General features: G+C 47.7%; 1 long non-coding RNA gene across 2 annotated transcripts; it reads left to right on the top strand.

The window, feature by feature from the left end:
• The first annotated feature begins 242 nt into the window (after positions 1 to 242).
• LOC134420526 (uncharacterized) lies at positions 243 to 3,049 on the top strand. Of its 2 annotated transcripts, XR_010028379.1 has the most exons (4): positions 243 to 457; positions 1,670 to 1,816; positions 2,108 to 2,194; positions 2,280 to 3,049. It is a non-coding gene; the product is annotated as an uncharacterized LOC134420526 (long non-coding RNA). The 2 variants fall into 2 exon arrangements; XR_010028378.1 differs by lacking the exon at positions 2,108 to 2,194.
• Positions 3,050 to 22,291: the final 19,242 nt, after the last annotated feature.

The raw sequence follows: 22,291 nt of genomic DNA on the forward strand, positions 1-22,291 counted from the left end.
TGGCCTGGGCTTGTGCTGTGGGAGGAGCTGGGTAAGAAATGAAACTGAACAGAAAAACAGTGACTTTGGAATGCTGGGGTTGTGCTAAATCTGGTCATGTATTTGTGTGAACTTTGTAACAGTCTGTGATTATAGATTACATACAAATAAACAAACAACAAAGCAAAACTCTCCTTTATTTTAGTTAATTTTAACTAGCTAAAGCAAAAACATTCCCTAAACTGTAAAGTTTTTCAGTGACTTTTGATTGCTGGGGTTGTACCAAACCTGGTCATATTTTTGTGTGAACTTTGTAGCAGTCTGCGATTGTAGACTGTGCTCTGTAATTACACCAAGAAGATTTTTAACAACTGAATTCAAATCAATATTTCCTTGCTGTCACATAACTCTTTTGTAGGAGAATCTTGTAAAAGAGCACTCTGGCAGTGTGATTCCTGACAGTGAAAAGAAACACAAGGTAACTTTAACTTTTTAATTGCTTCTACAATTTGGTAATATTTACATTTGTAGAATCAATTGAAGTGCCATGAGAATTTATTTGCATTCAACAAAAGACATTGGAATGCTTTTGACTTCAATCTTTTTAAATTATAGAAAATACAAATTTATGTTCCTGACTCCTAAACCTTGTTTAGATCTATACAGTGAATCTATTCATGTAAAAATAGAAAATCTCCAAATTATATTCCTGAAATAAACAAAAATTAAAATAAAAATAAAAAATGCCTCCTTCAGTACAGGAAGCCTCTTGGGCAGTCCAACATTGAAGTTTTGTAACTCCTAACAGTGAATTTTTCTTGTTGCATTTTTCTGCCTATATTTCTTACTTCTCTGTAGATGATTTTTTTCCCCCTGGGACAAGAAGGGATTTTAAAGGGTCACACCATTCCATGGAGATATTAGACAGCAGTTTCTGGAAGGGCTCTCCCAGTGTGTAATTTTTCTTGCTCAGTTGTTGATTTTTTAATGTCTCTAGAACTGATTTACTTAGTCTTTAAAAGTGTCCATTTGTAAAGGCACTTCTCCTCTATGAAAGAAAAAAAAGCTGATACAGCTGTAAAAATGGTCAAAGTATCAAAGTAGTCCTGATTGCAGAACTCACCCTTCTTCCCTGTCAGGAGTTCACTTGTGGTTTTCACATTGGAACAATGGAATCCAGCACCATTTTGATGTTATCTGTCTAAAAAAGGACTGCACTGGACCATTCAATGCTTCTCAGTTTCACTTCTAGTGAAAAGACTATTTTAAATAACACCAATCTTGATGTAGCTATCAATCTTTCTCTGAAAGCCTTTTCCTGCAGTTTTGTTCCCATTTTCTTTGATGTTTGATAGAGTCCAATGTAGTGGCTACAGTTCAGAATAACCTGAATTTCTGCAGATAAGCACGGAGAACTTAAATACCATGTGCCATGAAACTCAGCTCTTCCATAGCTTCCCCTTCATTCTCCTCATTTGGCAACAAAAATAATATAAAAAATGATATTTCCACCCCACCCCACTTTGTTTGGGTCTTTGCTTCATGTTTGGATGGAAAGATCAGAGTTCCACCATTTCTCTCAGGTGAATTCTGGGACACTCAGACTGTCAACTGGGTCCTGAGTTTGGCTTTAGATTCCATACTTACCCCATAAAATATAATCTAAAAAGAGAAACATTTTCTTTCCCAGACATGTGTTATAAAGACTCCTCCAATGGATAAAATGCAGAGTGGAAGAAGCACAAACCTGCCTGCAGGGCAGAGCAGCAGGAAAAAGCAGAAAGTGCTTGTGCAGCTGGACACTGAGTCAGACAGCTCTGAGCACACTGACCTCCTGGTAAGAGCCAGAGAACAAATCATGTGCTGAGCAGCTCTGAGCAGCTCTCACTGCTGGGGCTGAGAATGGAAATAAAGAGTTTGGGCTTCCACATTCCAGCCAATATTTATGTGTATATTTTTAATTTATTGGTTCTTTCTGGAATTGTCATTGTATGTATATAATTAACATTCTTTTTATTGAACTGTTATGCCTCATAATGACATCTTTTTTTTCATAGTCTAATATCCTTAGGGGGAAAGAAAAAGTATTTTTAATATAGTGTGACTAAGTAACTTTTTAATTTATTAGAGCATAGTCTCGGAAGAAGAAATGTTTAAAAATTTGTACAAAGATTATCCACAAGCTTCACAGTTACATTCCACAGCACCAAAAAAGGTATGTTAGCCTTTCCTAAGATTAAACCAAGCAGTTAATCAGATTGTTTACAGAAACGAAAGGATGGCTTTATTTTCCTTCCTAGAGCCCAGCTCCATGCAGTGTGAAATCTCCAGGCTCTGCTCTGAAACTCAAAACCATGAGGAGGATGCGCGAGGCGGGCTGGACTGTGCTCTCCAAAATGGACAGGAAAAGGAAAATTAAAGATGCTGTAAAGATGCTGTAAAGATGCTCTTTGCTTAAAATCCAGAAATGCCCAGTGCCCTGGCATTGCTTGCAGGGCTGTTTTTCTCTCAGAGTTGGTGCTTTGTTGCATTTTTCTGTCATACTCAGTGTGTTTAATACTGTGTTCATTCCTTTACACATATAAACTTTATAGATCTATAACTGCAACCCCTGCAGAGCATCTTCCACCTTTCCTCCCTTGTGCTTCAAAATGTTGGGACACAAATTAGCCAATTTTAAATTTGGAAATAAATAGAACTACACAGAAAGTTGTTTCAAAGCTGCTTCTGGCTTAGAAATTAGAAATTCTGGTTTCAAAGAACTTCTGTTCTTTTACATTTACTCTGTTTTCCTTAACATATAACTACTTAGTGGAAGAAATGTAGCTGTTAAATGAATGTTCTTTTACCTGAAGTCCTCTTGCTTTTTCCTGCATTTTAATGGCTGTTAGACCTGTCTTTTTAGACTGTTTTGTTTTCAGTATGTTAAAATGGTTTCGAAACTTCTAAAATTTCAGTAGAATTACTTGTATTTAAAAAGATTTCAGCTTCACAAGGAGTAAAATATGCACGTTATAAGATTGTGAAACCAATGTGAAGATGCCATTAAATTGTTTATCTGAAATATAAAGTGTGGGACTATTTGTTGTTGCTTTAAATATTTGAACACGGACATAAATCACCCACCAGCCTTCCTAGGGACCAGCAGAACTGCAAGGATAGATTAGAACATCTATTTCTGTATTAATCCTTGGTTAATCTTTGTCAGGATCTCTGGCTGGTCAGAGTGACCCTGAGAAAAGTTCCAAAGTCTCTTTTCCCAGTCTGGTGCTTGAAGAAGGAGTCAGGGCTCTTCATTTCTCAGTCTCAAGGTTGTTTATTTTATCTTATCTATAAAAAATTTTCTCCTGTCCTGCCAAGGTGAGCTCAGCAAGACAGTTCCAGGCACTCTGCCTCCCCCAGGGCTGTGTTATGTCTTTATACTAAAAACGACATATACAATGTTTACAATTACTTTCCAATATCTATCACCTATGTTAGACAGTGAGCTTCTACTCTAAACCAATCTGTAAGTGCCAACACCACAGCAGAAGATGGAGGCCAAGAAGAAGAAGGAGAAAGCTGGACACATCCAGTTCCCACCATCTTCCCTACTGAACCCCCATACCAAAAACCCTAAAATCTACTTTTCCATCCTGTAATAGCTTCACCAATATGCTACCTAAAGTGTTGTGGCTTGCTGATCTTCATACCGGATTGGTAATATGCTCCATGGGTCATAATCAAAACCACAGGGGCATTTTGGGCTCTGTGCCAGGGTCTCTGAGCCCCCTGGCAGGGGTCTGGGCTGCTCAGGACAGCCAGAGGGATGTCCTGGGTCCTGACAAATCTTGGTTCCACAACAATGACAAATCCTGCTTCAGAGCCTAGACATAACAACAAAATTACAAGTGTTATGTTTGCCCAATTATCCCATCATAAAAAGGCCAAAAAATATTAAAAATAGTAACAATTTAAATTAAATAGTTTAAAAAATGTATAAACAAGGGATAATTTGGTTCAAATAATAGCGCATAAGCAAAAACAACCACGGGGTACGGAGGGCAGGTTTCAATGACCCTTGCCACTTCACGTACAAGCTTGCCAGGTGAAAGTCACCCCTTATATGCCGTGTGTCAATGCCATCTCCTCCTATTTTCAGTTCGTCACTTTTCTGTCTCCGCCCTCCTCACCACCTTTACCACGCACGCGCCACCACTCGGTTTGGTGGTCACACAAGTCTTTGGGGGTCGTCACTGATGAAGGCCCTGTAGTCTTCTTCGTTTTCCTTTAATTCACCTTTGGGTTACACATGCACACCAAGCCAGTACAATGTAAGCCAAGACTAACGTATCAGTGCATCTACATATCAAAGCAATAAGTCCCTTATAATTAGCATTTTCTTGGACCCAACCAGGTTCTTGGTCATTTTTAGCAACTGTATCTTCAGCTTCTTTCCTGTGGTCCTTGAGAACATCTGCTGGGGAAGGGGGGGTGGGTGGAGCCCCTCCTTTCCCTCTCTTCTTCGGCATTACAACTTTTAGCTATTAACTATTTTATTATTCTCAAATATTAATTACCGTATCAATATTGATTACTGTTTCAATTTTTAACAGCACGAATCATACCTATTTATCACACAAGTACATCTTAATCCTCGAGCCCTGAGCCCCCTGCCCATCGCTGGGGACTCTGGGGGTTTCCCCCCCTGCCCCAGTGCAGGATTGATGGGGGTAGCACGGTTGGGATGGACAGAGATGAGAGATCTCTGCAGCCAGGTCGTGGAACTTGGGGTTTATTGCAAAGGGCCTGGGTGCAGGGCCCTGCTGGGATTGGGGTTTATTGCAAAGGGCCTGGGTGCAGGGCCCTGCTGGGATTTGGGGTTTATTGCAAAGGGCCTGGGTGCAGGGCCCTGCTGGGATTGGGGTTTATTGCAAAGGGCCTGGGTGCAGGGCCCTGCTGGGATTGGGGTTTATTGCAAAGGGCCTGGGTGCAGGGCCCTGCGGGGGTTTGGGGTTTATTGCAAAGGCCTGGGTGCAGGGCCCTGCTGGGATTTGGGGTTTATTGCAAAGGGCCTGGGTGCAGGGCCCTGCTGGGATTGGGGTTTATTTAAAAGGCCTGGGTGCAGGGCCCTGCTGGGATTGGGGTTTATTGCAAAGGGCCTGGGTGCAGGGCCCTGCTGGGATTGGGGTTTATTGCAAAGGGCCTGGGTGCAGGGCCCTGCTGGGATTGGGGTTTATTGCAAAGGCCTGGGTGCAGGGCCCTGCTGGGATTGGGGTTTATTGCAAAGGCCTGGGTGCAGGGCCCTGCTTGGAGCTGCAGCCACAGCTCGGAGCAGGCCCGAGAGAAGAGAGGGGGAGAGAGGATGAGAAGGCCAGAGAGTAAAACCGTAAGAGAGTAAAAGGGGTAAGAGCATCAAAGGCAAGAGCTAGGAGACAAGAGGTAAGAGCAAGAGTAAGAGAGGTAAGAGCTAAAACAGCAAAGTTCCCATTACAATATAATAAATCTTCTTCTGTGTTGAATATTCTGATTCTCACTAACCAATCTAGTACAAGATACAAATCCTACAGCATTTTCATACCACCTATAAGAATCATTACATTACCATACTGTGCTACATTTTAAACCCTAAAAACTCCTCTGTGGTCCCCTTCAGTAGGGGCTGCTCTGACCCTCGGGCCTGCCTGCAAGCAGAAGGAATTGTTCCATCAAAAGGGGATTACTTTCAGCGGCCACACCGTTGTTTTCCCTTTGTTCAGTAACTAAGGGATCTCATAGCTTGCTTTCATTTCAATCTCGCTTATAGTTTCCATATTCTCAAAATCTTTTGCCAGACAATCATATTTGTAAGGCTTTCCTGTTTCATCTTCTCCAACACCCCAGAGCCGGCGCCGCTGCGGCTGTGGGACAGAGGAGGGGCGAAAGGGGATCCGGGCTTGGAGCGGGAGGAAGGGCAGGGAGAGGGGAAGGGGAGGAGCAGGAACAGGAGCAGCACGGAGGGAGCAGCCCGAGGAGGAGCAGCAGCCGGGGAAGGAGCATTGCGGGGTTCCACGGCGAGCCCGCAGCTCGGCTGGGCCCGGCAGCATCGCATTGCCCCGCGTCCCGCAGGTGAGCGCCGAGGGGAAGCGGCAGCTCCGGGAGGGTTTTTGGGGGGAAGAGGGGGATTTGGCTGGGATTTGGACCATGCCGATTCCGGAGTTATGAAAAGTGCGTATTATATGGCTCTATGCAGATATTTACTGTGGGAATCCATAAAATCAGAGGGGTTTTGGAAAGCTGCAAAAGGCAGGCCTCAGAGACAGCAGAACTGTGAGTAGAGCGCAGCCATGAGATAGATCATCAGAAAAATTGTTTAAACTGTAGAAAAAGCAAGGGCAAATAGAACAATGGCCTGTGTATTAATGCTTGTATGAATAGCTCTCTAAGCTGCAGAAAGTTTATCTAGCAAGATATTAGGAAGGTTAAAGCTTAAGAATGGAGCTCTGTGTGTTGTGTTTTAAGGCTTACAAGCAGGTATTGTATTCGAAATAAGCAAGCATTGTTTTAAGCAAAGGTACGTGTGCTTATGGTGTGTGAAAAATTGTAAAAGTTTAGTACTAATAAAATGGTTCTAAAAATAGTAATACAATTAGAGTAATAATAATTTGGACAATTTGAATTAGGACAATACAAGACAACAAATACAAAGAGTTACGGACCTCTGGGTACCTTTTTCTGGGCAGCATGAGCCCGAAAAAGGACCCCCGCTAACAAAGATTAACCCTTAAAAACAATAGCCCATTGCATATTCATGCACTTCATACATGATGCATAAATTCCATTCAAACACAGGATTCTGTCTGGTCAGTGTCAGCTTCTTCCTCTGAATCCTAACAGCACCTTCGAGGCAGGAAGAAGTTTGTTTCTTCTGGTAAGAGAGCAATAAATTATTTTTCTCTGAAAGATTCAGGTGTCCTGTGGCTGCTATCTCGCTGGAAGTCCTTTCTTTAAAAAAGTATCCTACGTGGCATTGTTTCTATTTTAACAATTTTTATAACCTAAAACTATATTTAACATGGTACTTAAGAGAATTAATACAGCATTACTTTCTAACACAACACATAAAATATTCATTTAATATTTGCGAAAAGCCAATCATAAAATACAGGCATTTTCACATTTACCATATGTATTTTGGTGTATTGATTAGTAGTGCTGTATTAACAGTTTAATAATAAATGTAGTCTTGTAATTAAAAGGTAACTTTTGTAGTTAAAAGAAGAACTATGTCAGTGAGGTTTTTTTAAAGAAAGGAATGAGTCACTCGCATCAGATAGCAGCCACAGGACACCTGAATCTTTCAGAAAAAAGAATTTTTTGCTCTCTTACCAGAAGAAACGAACTTCTTCTCGCCTCAAAGGGGCTGTTAGGATTAGAAGGAAGAAGTTGATGATGGCCAGACAGAATCCTGTGTTTGAATGGAATTTATGCATCATGTATGAGGTGTATGAATGTGCAACAGGTTATTGTTTTTAAGGGTTAATCTTTGTTAACCGGTGCCCTTTTTCAGGCTCGTGCTGCCCAGAAAAAGGTACCCGGACATCCATAATTCTTTGTATTTGTTGTCTCGTATTGTCCTAATTCAAATTGTCCAAATTATTATTACTCTAATTGTATTACTGTTTTTAGAACCATTTTATTACTATTAAACTTTTAAAATTTTAAAAACAAGTGATTGGCGTTTTTCACAGGAGTTGAGTCCCAAATATATTTTGGTGTCGCTGAGAGAGGTATTTTTAATTTATTTGATGAAGGGGGTACTTTTGGATCTCCCAGGAGTGCAAAGGGGAGCAGGGGAAGCGCTGAGTGCCTAGAGTGGGGGGATGCTGGAGAAAGGGGACCCTGGAACACCTCATGTAAAATTTCAATAGCGAATGTGAATTTTACTTCTATACCTTTTATTTTAAAGCAAGCACGCAGCGCTGGGTGGCTGGGGAGTCACTGCTCCACTCATAGCACACACAGTTCAGTAAATTATATATACAGTTTTTAAGCCTACAAAGCATTTTCCAATATGCTTGGTTAGTCCAAATTAGCAAATATCAATAAGCTGGGAGCAGTAATTTCACAATATTTCTAGGTGGTCATTGATTGCTATCCTTCTTGTGATTGTCTGGAGGGAGGCCTTGCACTGGTGTCTGCTACATGATTTGTCAAGTGCATCAAGCTTTTTATTATACATAAGCTTTTAATTGCTTTGTTACAATATCTCTTAGCTTTACCCCAACTTCCTCTATTTTATTCTAAGCATCAGTCGTCTTGCTGCCTCATCTCTTTTGCTCTACTATACTTCTTTGATTTTGATGCTTTATTTGTCTATTTGGTCAGAAAGTTTCAAAACCTTTCTTTGTGTCTTGTTTTGGACACAGCAGATAGAAGCATTTGCTGATTCCATTCCCAATTGGCACGTGTCACAAAAACAATTTCCACAGAATCAGGGGAGGGTGAGCCCTGGGACCCCCAAAACCCCCTCAGCATGCCTGAGCAGGACCCGGGAGAGGGGGAGTGCCCAGGACCCACAGGCCCCCCATCAGCTGTGAGAAGAGGGACCCCCATAAGCCCAAAATAAGGACACTGGAAACGGGGCACTCCTGGGAGAGGTTTTTGGAATTCCTGATTTTTGGAGGTATTTCTGGCCACCAGACACTCAGTGACTTCTAGAGATGGACTTGGCCAGTGGGACCTTCAAAGCCAATGTCCTGGCTTAGGGCAATTTTGGGAGGAAAAACTCTAAAGGTGTTTCCTGTAGAAGAGCAAAGTCAAGTGGCCCCTCCTCCAGCTGGTTCTGGAAAAGTATTTTCTTTGAGAGAAGTGGAAAAAACTGTTTATTGAACAGGCAAAGCTCTCACCAGCCCCCAAAATGAACAGTATTAAACAATAAAATCTCTTGCTGCTCCAAAAGAGATGACAAACTCACAAAGTCCCTCCGTGAGCTGTAGCATGGCTTGCTCAGTCTCTTATCAGTCTCTTATCAGTCTCTCTGGGGCTGGAAATGCCGTGGCCCAGCCCCGGTGGGGCACAGGTGTGAGCACCTGGTGCTCTTCTGGGTGTTCAATCCAGAGCAGGTTTAGACGGGTCCAAAGAAAAGGATAAACCAAAAACCACAGTCCAGGGAGCTTCTCTTCCTCTGCTAGCTCAAACTGACTAACAGCAAAGGAGGGCTCTGTCCCGCTGTCTGTCCATCTGCAGACAAGAGAGGAGCAGGAATGTGGAGGAGTGAGAGAGGTTCTGAAAACAAACTCCGTGCTTCTTCTTCCTCCCTCTCTGCTCTCAGAACCAGTATTAAAGGTGCAAAGCTTATTTCAGACAAATGGGGATACGAGCATCATAATTTCACCCCTGGGACCCCCAAAAGACCCTCAGCCTGTGTAAGCAGGACCCGGGAGAGGGGGAATGCCCAGGCCCCACAGCCCCCCCAGCAGCTCTGAGAAGAGGGACCCCCATAAGCCCAAAGAGAGGACACTGGAAACAGGGAACTCCTGGGAGAGGTTTTTGGACTCCTTGATTTTTGGAGGTATTTCTGGCCACCAGACGTCCGGTGACTTCTAGAGATGGACTTGGCCAGTGGGACCGCCGAAGGCAATGCACTCACATCTTGTTTTTCCCCCAAATCTGGATTTCCCATTCCCAAACCTCATCTGGATGGAGAAGGCTGTGAGGAAGAGGAAGATGCCCCAGGGCACTGAGGCAGGTGAGAAGGAAGTCAGTGCCCCTTTTCCCCTCTGTCCTGCTCCGTCTCCCAGCCCAGCACGGCCCCAGCTGCAGCACAGCCCCACTGCTGATGCTGTCCAGCCAGGGATGCACTGGGGGGATCTCCTTCCCCTTCCCTGTGGCACGGAGGCAAATCCCAGCCTCTCCTTGTCCTTCCTCCCCCAGGGAAGGAGCTGAGGATGGAGACCAGGGAGGACAAATCCTCACAGCAGAACCTGGTGGAAGAGGCCATTTTGAGCGGCTCCAGGGCACAGGAATCCACTGGGGAGGAAAAGCCCCGGAGATCCCTCAAGAGGAGGGGCTGCAAACCCAGCCCAGGGTGCTCCGAGGAGGAGAGACTCAGCCTGTGCCTGGAAGGCAGCCAGAGATCTGGCCAGAGCGCTGAAGTGGTGGTCCATCAGCAGCTTGATGAGGGCACGAAGCCCCACCAGTGCTTGGAATGTGGGAAGAGTTTCGGCAGGAGCGACCACCTGCTCATCCACCAGAGGACCCACACCGGGGAACGGCCCTATGAGTGTAGGGAATGTGGGAAGAGCTTCAGGATCAGCTCCCACCTGATTGTCCACCAGAGGATCCACACCAATGAACGGCCCTATAAATGTGGAGAATGTGGGAAGGGCTTCAGGAGGAGCTCCAGCTTGAAACTCCACCAGATGATCCACACTGGGATATGACCCTTTGTGTGTGGGGAGTGTGGGAAGGGCTTCCGTGACAGCTGCCGCCTGATCATCCACCAGACAATGCACACTGGGGAGTGCCCCTACACGTGCTCAGAGTGTGGGAAGAGCTTCATTGAGAACTCCAGCCTGATTCTGCACCAGAGGATCCACACTGGGGAGAGGCCCTACAAGTGCAGGGAATGTGGGAAAAGCTTTAGGCAGAGCTGCCATCTGAATGCCCACCAGAGGATCCACACTGGGGAGAGGCCCTATAAGTGCAGGGAATGTGGGAAAAGCTTCATCGACCCCTCCGGCCTGAGTGTCCACCAGAGGATCCACACTGGGGAGAGGCCTTACAGGTGTGGGGAATGTGGGAAATGCTTCAGGCAGAACTCTAGGCTGATTGCCCACCAGAGAATCCACACTGGGGAGAGATCCGATGAGTGTTCTGAGTGTGGGGAGAGGTTTCAGAGCCGATACCGTCTCCTCAAGCATCAGCAGATTCACACAGAATAGAGGCCCTTCTGCTGCCCTGACTGCAGGAAGGGCTTTTAGAAAAACTGCACTCTTGTCACCCACCAGTGGATCCACACTGGGGAGAGGCCCTGACAGTGTCCCAAGTGTGGGAAGAACTTCTCCCAGAACTCTGCCATGACCCAACACCAAGGGAGGCAGCAGTAAGGGATGCCCAACAAGTGCCCTGTGTGCAGGAAGAGTGTTGCCTTGATTTTTAAAGATTTTCTGAGCCTTCTAATGTTTACATTCTTGTAGCAAACTTTCTCAAACACTTTCTGTAAATAACTTCTTGTTTGGCATTCTTTTATAGAAGAAGAAAAATATGATGGACTGTTAGTTTGTCCAGTGTCATTGGAGAGGTGGCACTTTCACCCTCCAATCCATGGTCGCTTTTAGAAAACTGTAAATGTTGGAGTCAGGAAATAAACTTCCCTTTTCTTCCCCTTGAGAGCAGCAGTGTGTGCGCTCGTGTTGTTTTGTGTCCTACAGTGACAGGAAGAGCTTTGAGTGCTGCTTCAACTCCATCCCCCATTGGGGACCCCCACTGGATGGTCCACAGTGACCCTCGCTGGGCGGAGACTTGGTCATCCATGATCCTGGTGATCCATGTTGGGAAGACGCCTGGCTGGTGGTCCCCACATCTTCCTGGCTCTCCTTGGGCACTTGGACACGGCCAGAGAAAAATCCATTGGGATGCAAACAGACATCAGAATTTCATAGTGGACAGCACAGTTTTTTACTTTCGACCCCAAAACCGTCTCACCTTTTGCATCCAGTCATTGCTTCGAGTGGCATCCAGAATTCCAAATGGTGTTGGAGGTCTTTTCCAACCTGAATCATTCCATGATTCTAATTCTCTCTGGCCCACCAGCATCTTCCACAGCCAAATGGTGATTGACTGGGGCAAAACCCAGGATTTTGGAGACAGTGGAGTGGAAATCTTTCTAGAAAAGGTCCTTTCTACCCGCCCAGGCACACGGATACTCAGCCAGCATGGACACATAAATGCTTTTATTTTGGCCTTTATTTTCTTTCATTTTTCATTATGCTTCACCCAACATTGGGGTAAATATAAAGACATTCAACTAAGACATGGATGGTGACATTGTGGGACTTGGGTGGGAACATGGTAGGGATGGGGACAAGGACGTGGGTGGGGATATGGTGGGGATGGGGACAAGGACCTGGGTGGGGATGTGGTGGGGATGGGGACAAGGACCTGGGTGGGGATGTGGTGGGGATGGGGACAAGGACCTGGGTGGGGATGTGGTGGGGATGGGGACAAGGACATGGCTGTGGATGGCGATATTGGGCATGGGGGGTGTCACAGATAGAGATGGTGACATGGGGCTCTATGGCCATGGATGAGGAAATGGGGGACATGGCCATGGATGGTGACACAAGTGGCCTAGAGACAAGTCCATGGGTTGACATGTCCATGCCATGGGGTGTCCCATGGCCAAGGACAACACATCCCCACCACCACCATGATACTGTCCCTTTCATGCTGCCATTTATTCCCTGCTCCTCCCCATTGTCACCCCACTGTGAACCCAGCCAGGGACAGGGGTGACATTTGGGGACACTCCTGTCCCCACTCCAGCACATACCTGGGGCCAGCAGAGAAGGGGATGAAGGACGACGGGGACCGTTCCTTGCTGTTTTCCAGACTGAACCTCAGAGGACTGAACACCTGGGGTGACACCAACACAGTCACACCGAGGGGACACAGCTGTCACCACCATGGTGACAGGGACACCTCATAGGGTGGCCCTACCTCACGCTTGGGCCAGAGGTCTGGGTTGTGGTGGGTCCCATAGATGCTCATCAGGCAGATGACCCCTGGTGGGATGGGAATGGCCACTTTAGGGACAGCAGATGAGGATGGGTGGTGACACTGGGGACACCCTGGCCATGCCATACCCTTGGGGATGACACAGCCATCACACAGGGGGATGTCCTCGGTGCAGCGCCAGGACACAGCAGTGACAGGAGGGTGCAGCCGCAGGCTCTCCTTGATGCATATGGTGGTGAAGGGCAGCTGGGACAGGTTGTCCCTGGGGACAAGCGGGGGTGGCATCGTGTCCCCAAGCCACATGACCGGGGTGGCCCTGGGGACATCTCACCATTCAATGTCTGCAGTGTCCCGGCCAGCCAGGAGCTCCTGTACCTGCTGGCGGCATCGCTCCTGGTGCTCAGGATGGCCGGCCAGGTTGTAGAAGAGCCATGCCAGGCCACTGGCCGTGGTGTCATGGCCTGTGGGGACACTGGGTGAGTGAGGGGACACTGGAGTGGCTCCTCCCCAGTGGCACCTGGGAGCTCGTGCTCACCCTCAAACATGAAGGTGTCAGCCTCAGCCGCGATGTCCTCGTCCGACAGGGTGCGGCCATTCTCGTCCTGCAGAGGCAAGATGAGCCACGGGCCACTGGGGCCACCAGTCTGTGGGCCACCTGGGGCCAAATCCCCCATGGCCACCACCCTATGGCACCACCATCCCACTGGCCACCAGCTCTATGGTCAATGCTGCCCATGGCCACCACTGTTCCCCTGTAGCCACCAGTCTATGTCCAAGCTTCCCATGGCCACCAGCATCCTACTGGCCTCTATGGTCAATCCTTCCATGGCCACCACCACTCTCTTGACCACTTTCATGCCCCATGGCCACCACCCCAGCCCCACCTTGGTGAGCAGCAGGATGTACTCGCTGGGCTGCCTGTACCAGGGACGATGTGGGGACACTGTGGCCACCAGCATGGATGATAGCAGGACCATTGGGGCCACCAGAATGGCCAGCAGGGACAGTGATTGGACAGGATGGCCAGTGGGGACCATGGCAGAGCCAGCACAGCCACCAGGATGGCCAGCAGGGACAATGGTAGGGCCACCAGGATGGTGTCATGATCCGCTCGTACAAGCGAGGGTCATGATGGTTTGTTAACTGATCTGAGTGCAAAAGCAACACGGAAGGGGATTTTGGTATTAATCAAAACAAATGCACCTCTTGTTGAGTGCCCACAGCAGATGTGATGGAAGGATTAGAAAGGAGAATAAAGGAGAGAGAGAGAGAGAGAGAGAGAGAAAGAGGGGAGGAATAGCTGCCAATGGAGAGATGAAACCCTCGTGGTCCAGCCAATAGATCTGTCTTGTCACGTCAGGGAGAATCTCAAAGTCTTGGTTCTGTTATAGTCCTCCACCAAGGGGGGGAGCAGGTAAGTCTATTGAAAGCACCGAGAGGGAACAGGTGAGTTTACAGACAGTCCATGTTCTCAGCAGTGAGTGAGACCAATTGTTTTCTTGGTCCAGGGAGCACACCTGCAGGCAACACTTGGCAAACATCTGGCTTCAGTTCGGCCAGCCCCCTGTGTTAGAGTTATAGGGGTCTCAGTCTCAGCCCTTGGGAGGGGGCTTCAGTCTCCGTCACAGCGGTTGTGAGGCAGCTGAGGGAAACCTCAGAGTGTCTCTTGCAGATGATCAGTGGGGACAGGTGTCAATCACTCCTGGCCGTGGGTCTCATAGCTGAAGATGCACTTCTGGAGCGTGTCCACGGTGAGGAGGCTCAGGGGCTGCAGCACCTCCAACTCCACCGGCCCCCACCAGCTGCCACTGCTGCTGCCGCCCACTTGGCCTGCGGGGAAGGGCTGGGTTGGGGAGGGAACAGGGAGGGGATCAGGGACATGGGATAAATTTGGGGGTGGGACAGGGGTGGGAGAGGGGGAGGAGTTGAAGAGAAGGTGTGGAACAGGAATGTGGTGATAAATGAGGGGTGGGGTTGGGGTTTGGGGGCAGCTTTGAGTTTGGGGTATGGGACAGTACAGAATTTGGGTACAGGACGGGGCTCGGGGTGCAGGACAGGACTCAGGATGCAGCAGTGGGTGCAGGACAGAATTTTGGGTGCAGGACTGTCCTATGGTGACGTTATGATGCTTGTATCCGCATCCATGTGTTCTGTTTATGCTGGATATTATGTTCTGTGCCTTCAAGACTGGCTCTGAAGAGCGAAGTTTTGTTTTGGTTTTGTTATCAGCCGCTCCCCCACGGCTGGCGGGACACAGAGACAGGGCAGTACATGGTGCTGCTTTTGCTTTTTGCTTGGCTTTTTGCTTTGCTCTTGCTTTTGTTTCTGCTCATTAATTAGTTTAGCTAAGCACTCCGAATTTTTCCCTGGACTGTTTTTCCTTTCTCTTTTTTGGAACCACTCAAACCTGCTCCAGACTGGGACCTGGGAAACACTGAGAGTTTGCACCTTGTGGCTGCAGCAGCTGCCCCAGCACCGGAGGGACTGATAACAGAGCGACCACTCCCAAGAGAGACTTTCTGAATTTGTCATCTTTTTCAGAGTGGTGAAAGAGTGTTGTCACCTGGTATTGTTCATTTTGTGTGCTGGGGGTGCTTTGCCTGTTAAATAAACAGGTTCTTTCCACTTCTCTCCAGGGAATCCTTCCTGACCCAGTTGTGGGGAGGGGCAATGTGCGTTTGCTTTCTGGAGGGGCCCCTTTGGAGGTTTTCTCCCAAATTTGCCCTAAACCAGGACAAAATTTGGTGCCCAACGTGTGGGGCTTGAGAGAGAGTGGAAAAAACCCTGTTCTGACTGCATTTTGGTTGCCATTACTCTGTGTTGGTATAAAGCAGTTAATGGTCATGTTTTTTGAATTCATAATGTCTCTTGGGGTGGAGGCTTGCATGCATTTCTGGTCCCCAGGTGCAGAGGATAATTAATGGGACATCACACCATGATTAATATGATAAGGGAAACCAATTTATTACAAAAAGCAAGCCATATTTACACTGTTCTCTATTGTTCACACCTCAAGCTGATACATGATTGGTTAAATCCTTTTTACGCACGCATTTTGATATTCCAGTTAATTTTAGTTAGTCTTTCTTCTTCATGCATCTCGCTGTGGTTTTCTTGTCTGCCTTTGCATCCTGAACCGTCTGCTGCTGAGCGTGTTCTCCTTCTTTTGTGTCCTTCAAGGGCATGGTGACCTCACTCAGGTTCTATGAAGGCTGGATTGTGAACATGTTGCATATGTCCATTGTCCTCCAAAAAACCCTCAGCACTCCTCCCGGTGCTTTCTGGTCATTCAAGTGCCCTTCAGCTGACTGGTTTCATGCTTTGGGCTTCAGCGAATTGCCCAATCTTTCTGAAGCTGAAATAAATATCATATTAGTCAACATCTTAATTGTGTTTATATCTCACAGAATTGCCTTTTCTTTTGCCTTTGTCTAAAACTGTTCCTGTGCGGAAATCTCTGGGGGATGGTGGACATGTCAGATGCTGCTGGGACATCCCAGAGCACTTGGACCTTGGCTCTGCACAGGAGAGCTCTTCATCCCCTTTCTCTCTTTTCCTCCCTCTGGGCATGGAGGGAGCTCCTGACTTCAGTGTGTGACTCGTGTGTGCAAAGAGCAAATCTGGGCAGAATTGGGGCAGGGAGGGTTTGGGGGGACCTTGGGATCTGTGCTGGGCACAGAAGGTGCTTTCCACTGCTCTGAGGCTGTCTGCTGTGGAAAGTGGATTTAATATCCAGCAGAGGAATGACTTTTGCATTTGATGGAACTGTGCCTTCCCTTGGCTTTGTTGGCTGAAAAGATACAGAGGAGCACACACAGAGTTACCAACTCCTGGATTCCAGCAGTGTTCAGATAGAAATTACAACAGGAGGTAGGGTCAAGATGTGTGCTTGCCTTGCGGTCAGCCTTCAATACCCCTTGGTCTCTCTGGGCCCTTCCCCCAGGTGGGGCTTGGGCTCATTTGCTCCCTCAGGAGCTGGGCTGGGGCTGCAGAGGTGGCTGTGGAGCATTGCCTGTGCTGTGCCAGGGACTGGCAGCCACTGCTGGGCTGGGATAGAGGCTCTGGGGGGATTGGGGCTCCAGGGCAGGGCAAGGCTGGACCTGCCCCTTCCTCCCTCACACATTAAATGTTTAGAGCCAACAATCTCCTCCAGTCTGTCACAACAGGGAATGCTGGAAGTGAAATCCCAGTTGTGGCCATGGGCACCTGGCTGAGAAGGACAGTTTTGTTCCATAGGAAGGAAAGCACAGAGCCTCAGTGTTTGGAAGGCAGGTGAGAGTCTCACTAGGCCAAGGCCAGCCAGACTTGTCAGGAATGGCAGATTTTTTTTGGGAGCAGTCTTTGGATTTAGGGAATTCTGGAGGTGGAAGACCAATCTCAGCCATGCATGCCTGGAGAAGTAGGACAGTTCTTTCTCATAGGGAGGAAAGCACGGAGCCTTCCCCAGTGTTTTGGGGACAGATGGGAGGTGACTCTCCTGAAAACACTGCCTGCCACACTTGTCCTGGCAATATTCCTATGGGAAAAATTTGGAGTTGAAATCCCAGTTCTGGCCATGAGTAATTAGAAGAGATTGACAGTTGTTTTCACAGCAAGGAAAGCACAGAGCCGCAGTGCCCCAGGAGCTGATGAAAGGCAGCCTTTGACATTCCAACATCAGCCAGAGCTGTCCGGTGGCCCCTGGGAGGCCAAGCCAGCCAGGCCTGTTCCACGTTCCCTCAGTTCCATGAGACCCAATGGTCCCTTGCTTCCATGTGTCCCTGAGGTGCCATAATGCCCCCTTGGTGACACCAGGCCCTGAAGGGTCCCAATGGTCTCCATGGTTCCATCAGGCCCCACAGAACCATAATGGTCTCTGGGTTCCATGAAGCCCCGCTGTGTCACCAAGGCCCCTCGGTTCCATGGGCTCCAGGGGTGCCACAATGATCCCCTTGGTTCCATGAGGTTCCATAGTGCCACCACGGTGTCCTTGGACCTGCTGGGACTCTCAGTGTGTTCCCAGACACCCCCAGCATGGTTACAGACACTCCCAGTATATCCCAGTTGCCTTCAGCATACGCACAGTCATTCCCAGTCACATCCACTTGGCCCAGTAAGATTCCACTTTCCACCAGTATGATCCCAGTCACTCCCAGTGAAGGGAACGGACCGGGATGGACTGGGACAGGCTGGGATGGACTGGGACACCGGGATACACCAGGCAGGATACACTGGGACACACTGGGATACACTGGGACACACTGGGATATACTGGGATACACCGGGACATACCAAGACACACCAGGATACTCCAGGATACACCAGGACACCCTGGGATTCACCGTGCCCAGCACTGGGACCCACTGGGAGCAGGATCAGAGCACACTGGGACTCAGCAGGGCCAGAACTGGGGCAAAAGGGATCACAGTGGGACCCACTGGGATATACTGGGAGTGACTGCAACCATACTGGGGATGACTGGGAACACACTGAGAGTGACTGGAGTCACTGAGTCTACATTGGGGGCAACTGGGAAGACTGGGATCACAGTGGATTCCTACCGGGGTCATACTGGGAGTGACTGGGTCTGTGCTAGGGTGTTGTGGTTTTGGTTTGCTAATATAAGATCTCTTTAATTTTGAGATTTTTTTTGGCTAATGCACTAAAGAATGTGGTGGGTTTGGTGTTGGTTAATTACTAATACACTTATTTTTGGTTGTGAGATAGGATTAGGAGAAAGGTAAAGCAGGCTCAAAACTTTAAAAGGGTAGAAAGAAAAATTTTAATAATAGTAAGTAAAAAGAAAAAAAAAGGTAGTAAGAATCAAAGCAAACTTTTTAGAATACTTCTCCCCACAACTTTTTCTTTCTCACTGACAATGTAAAGAAACTAAACTTAAGATTTCTAGTCAGTTTACTACCTCTCAAAGAGTCTTTTTTTAGTTCACTTAGGGAGAGAAGTCCCTCTTGATAAAGTTATGGAGACTTTTCTACAAAAGGAAAAAAACAGTTTTCTCGTGGTTCTCAATTTTGTCATGAATAACAACTGCCAGGGGAACCTTGCTATCGTAAAATCTTTCTTATTTCTACAAACCTTCCCACAGCTTGGAGACGGGCTATGTTGATTGATGGGGTATTGTTTTAAAGATGAGCTGTTCAAAGGCAAAAGTTCTCATTATCTATCTCTAAAATCATCTTCATCTCTGGGAGCACAGATCTTCATTTTTAGAAGCACAAGACTGTGCTCTTTCTTTGTGCAAACTTCTCATGAGATTACAGCTATTTCAACATCTGCTTACTTTAACATAGAAGCCTTTACCTAATATCAATTCAAACACTTTCATTTCCTTATAGTTTTATGTGTTATAAGGGAAAAGAGTCTTTTCTTTATAGCTTACAAGAGGATTTCAGCTCTAAAAACAAAGCATCTTCTCCCCCTCCCATCTGGGACTTACTTACCTTCTTCTTTATTACCTTTAATATCTTCATCTTGTTTTTAATATACTTGCATGTTGTTCTTTTCTCTCACTCAGAAGAAGACTGAAGCACTGAAAAAGTTAACATCACGCCTGAAGCCTACCTAACCCACCAATAACTACTAACAGAAAGCTGTGGCTCAGTTGTGTTCAGATCAGCTTTGTAGTTAGTGTTTAGTTTTCTACGCCAGCCACAGAAGTCTCTGGTCTCAGCCAGGCTAAGAAGAAGAAGCAGCAGCCTGACAGCGAGATCTTCGCAGCCACAGCCAGCCCTGCTCTGGCTAAAGCTCCGCAGCCTCCCCTGTCTCCTTGCCCGGCAGCTGCTGAAGCCCAGCCCGGCCAAACCAGAGCCCATGGAGAGAGAAGCCAGCAAGCAGCCCAGGAAATAGAAAAGAAGCCCAGCCTGCAGCAAGACGGCCCAGCCCAGCCCAGACACAGAGCTGAAGCCCAAACCGAAACCCAGCACCTCCCTGCCGACCAACAAAGAAAAGAAAAGTTTCTGAATTTTTTGGTCTTTACCATGTGTGTTTCACAAAAGCGTGTCTAGCTTTTCAGCAGCTCAACAGACTGTCAGATACACAAAAAACTTTGCATCACTTCCCTACATTTCCTCCCATTCCCAAACATAACACAGGGGCCACTGGGAACAACTGGGATCAGACTGGGAGCAACTGGGAGCAGCTAGGACCAAGCTGGGAGCAACTGGGATCATCATGGCATCAGAGTAGGATCATACTGGGAGGGACTGGGTCTGTGCTAGAGGCAACTGGGATCACACTGGGAGGAAATGGGGACATGCTGGGGACCAATGGGATCATACTGGGAGCAACTGGCACCACACTGAGGGTGACTGGGATCCTTCTGGAATCATACTGGAAGTGACTAGGGGCAGGCTGAGGGCAATTGGGACCATGTTGGGGCAACTGGGATATACAGGAAATGACAGGAATCATGCTGGAGGTGACTGGGAGTGGCTGTGAGCAAATGGAATCATACCGGAAGCTACTGGGAGCAACTGGGAGTGAGTGGAAACACATTAGGGACAACTGGGATGTACTGGGAGAGACCAGGAGTGACTGGAATCACAAAAGAACCATAAAGGAAGTCACTGGAATAATACTGGGAGTATCTGGGATTGACTGGAATCCTACTGGGCGTGACTGGAATCCTACTGGGTGACTTGGAGTGACTGGGACCATACTGGGGGCAAATGGCACTGTACTGAGAGTGACTGGGTTCATCCTGGAATCATACTGGGAAGGACTGGAACCATACTGGGAGTGTCTGGAACTATAGTAGGGCGGAATGGGAACACCTGGGATCATACTGGGAGTGACTGGGATGATACTGGGATCACACTGAGTGTAACTGGAAGTGACTGGGACCATCCTGGGGGTGACTGGGAGCCACAGGGCCCATGCTGGGAGTGACCTGGGGGGAACTGGGGGAACTGGCCCGGCTGGGGCTCAGGGTTGTTCTCCCCCAGGGCTGCCCTGGCTCCTGCTGCCACCCTGGGCCCCACAGAGCCGAGGGACAGGGGACAGCTGAGGGACAGGAGACAGGGGCAGGGACGTGGAGAGGTAGAAGGGAGTTCCAGGGGGTCCTTGAGCCCAGGAAAGGGGAGTCCAGGGTTTCCCAAAAAGGGGGGACAAGGGTGGGGACAGCAGGGATGTTCGAGAACGAGGAGTTCAGGGGGTCTCTGGTTTTGCACACAGCTGGGGCTGGGGGCTGGGAAAGGCAGGAATGGGGGACGAAGGCATTCCAGGGCATCCCAGGGTCAAGCCAATGGCCAGTCTGGAGGCTGGGAGCCATGGGATGGCCGGGAAAAGGGGAGCAGAGAGCCCTGATGTCCAGGAATGGGGTGTGAAAAATGCATGTATTTTATGATTGGCTTTTCACAAATATTACAATGAATATTATATGTGTTGTATTAGAAAGCAATGCTGTATTAATTTTCTTAAGTACTGTGTTAAATATAGTTTTAGGTTATAAAAATTGTTAAAATAGAACTATGCTATGTAAGATGCTTTGTTTAAAAGAAAGGACTTGCAGCGAGATAACTTGCAGCCACAGGACACCTAGATCTTTCAGAGAAAAAGAATTTATGGCCTTCTTATCGGAAGAAACAAACTTCTTCCCACCTTGGAGGTGCTATTAGGATTAGAGGGAAGAAGTTGACACTGGTCAGACAGAATCCTGTGTTTGAATGGAATTTATGCATCATGTATGAAGTGTATGAATATGCAACGGGCTGTTGTTTTTAAGGGTTAATCCTTTGTTACCAGGGGTCCTTTTTTGGGCCCGTGATGCCCAGAAAAAGGTACCTGGACGTCCATAACTCTTTGTTTTTATTGTCTCATATTGTCTTAATTCAATTTGTCCAAATTGTTATTACTCTAATTGTGTTACTATATAACCATCTTATTACTATTAAACTTTAAAAATTTTAAAAACAAGTGATTGGCGTTTTTCACAGTTTGGTAGCAGAGGATGGTTACTAACTCCTCGCTGCCGGTGCTTTGGGAGAGTCAGAGTGGGGAAGGCGTGCCCTGCCCTCTTTGGCAGCCTCGCTCTGCTTCCCCTGAAGTGACCGACAGACGCAGGTTACGATCTGTGGACAAAAGGAGACAACAAAACAAAGAGAACGGGAAAAGGGTCCCTACAACTGCTGTAATTTGCCCCCTAAGAGTAGTAGTGCGCACGAAGAACCCGGGAAGGAAAAAGGATTGGTAAGTATTTCTCGGGGGGCAGGTACGGGGGGATGAATGTGTGTGAATGAGAGGCGGGCTGGTTGTCCCAGACCTGCCAAGTGAGTGCGGAGTCTCCCACGCTGCGTTTCCGACTTTTCGCTGGAAAAGCGGCCAGTAAAGAGACAAAGCGACTCATAAGAGAGTGAAAGAATCCCCGGGGGTGACTGGGACTGGGTCTCAGGGAGGGGTTGGACCCCTCGGTGGTGGGGAGCAAGGTTTCCTAGCCCAATCCACTAGGAAACAGGACAGGAGGGGCTCCTAAAACCTGCTGGGTTGAGGGATTTATATTCCAAGAGCATCCAAGAGCAGGGTTGAGCAGAATTCTGTCCGAGTGAGGATATGCCCGAGAACACTCAGGGTGGGACAACACAGCTAGATTGGGGGATAAAAAAATGCCCAAGAACATCCA

This window comes from Melospiza melodia, chromosome 7 (assembly GCF_035770615.1).
Source record: "Melospiza melodia melodia isolate bMelMel2 chromosome 7, bMelMel2.pri, whole genome shotgun sequence".
Classification (NCBI taxonomy): domain Eukaryota; kingdom Metazoa; phylum Chordata; class Aves; order Passeriformes; family Passerellidae; genus Melospiza; species Melospiza melodia.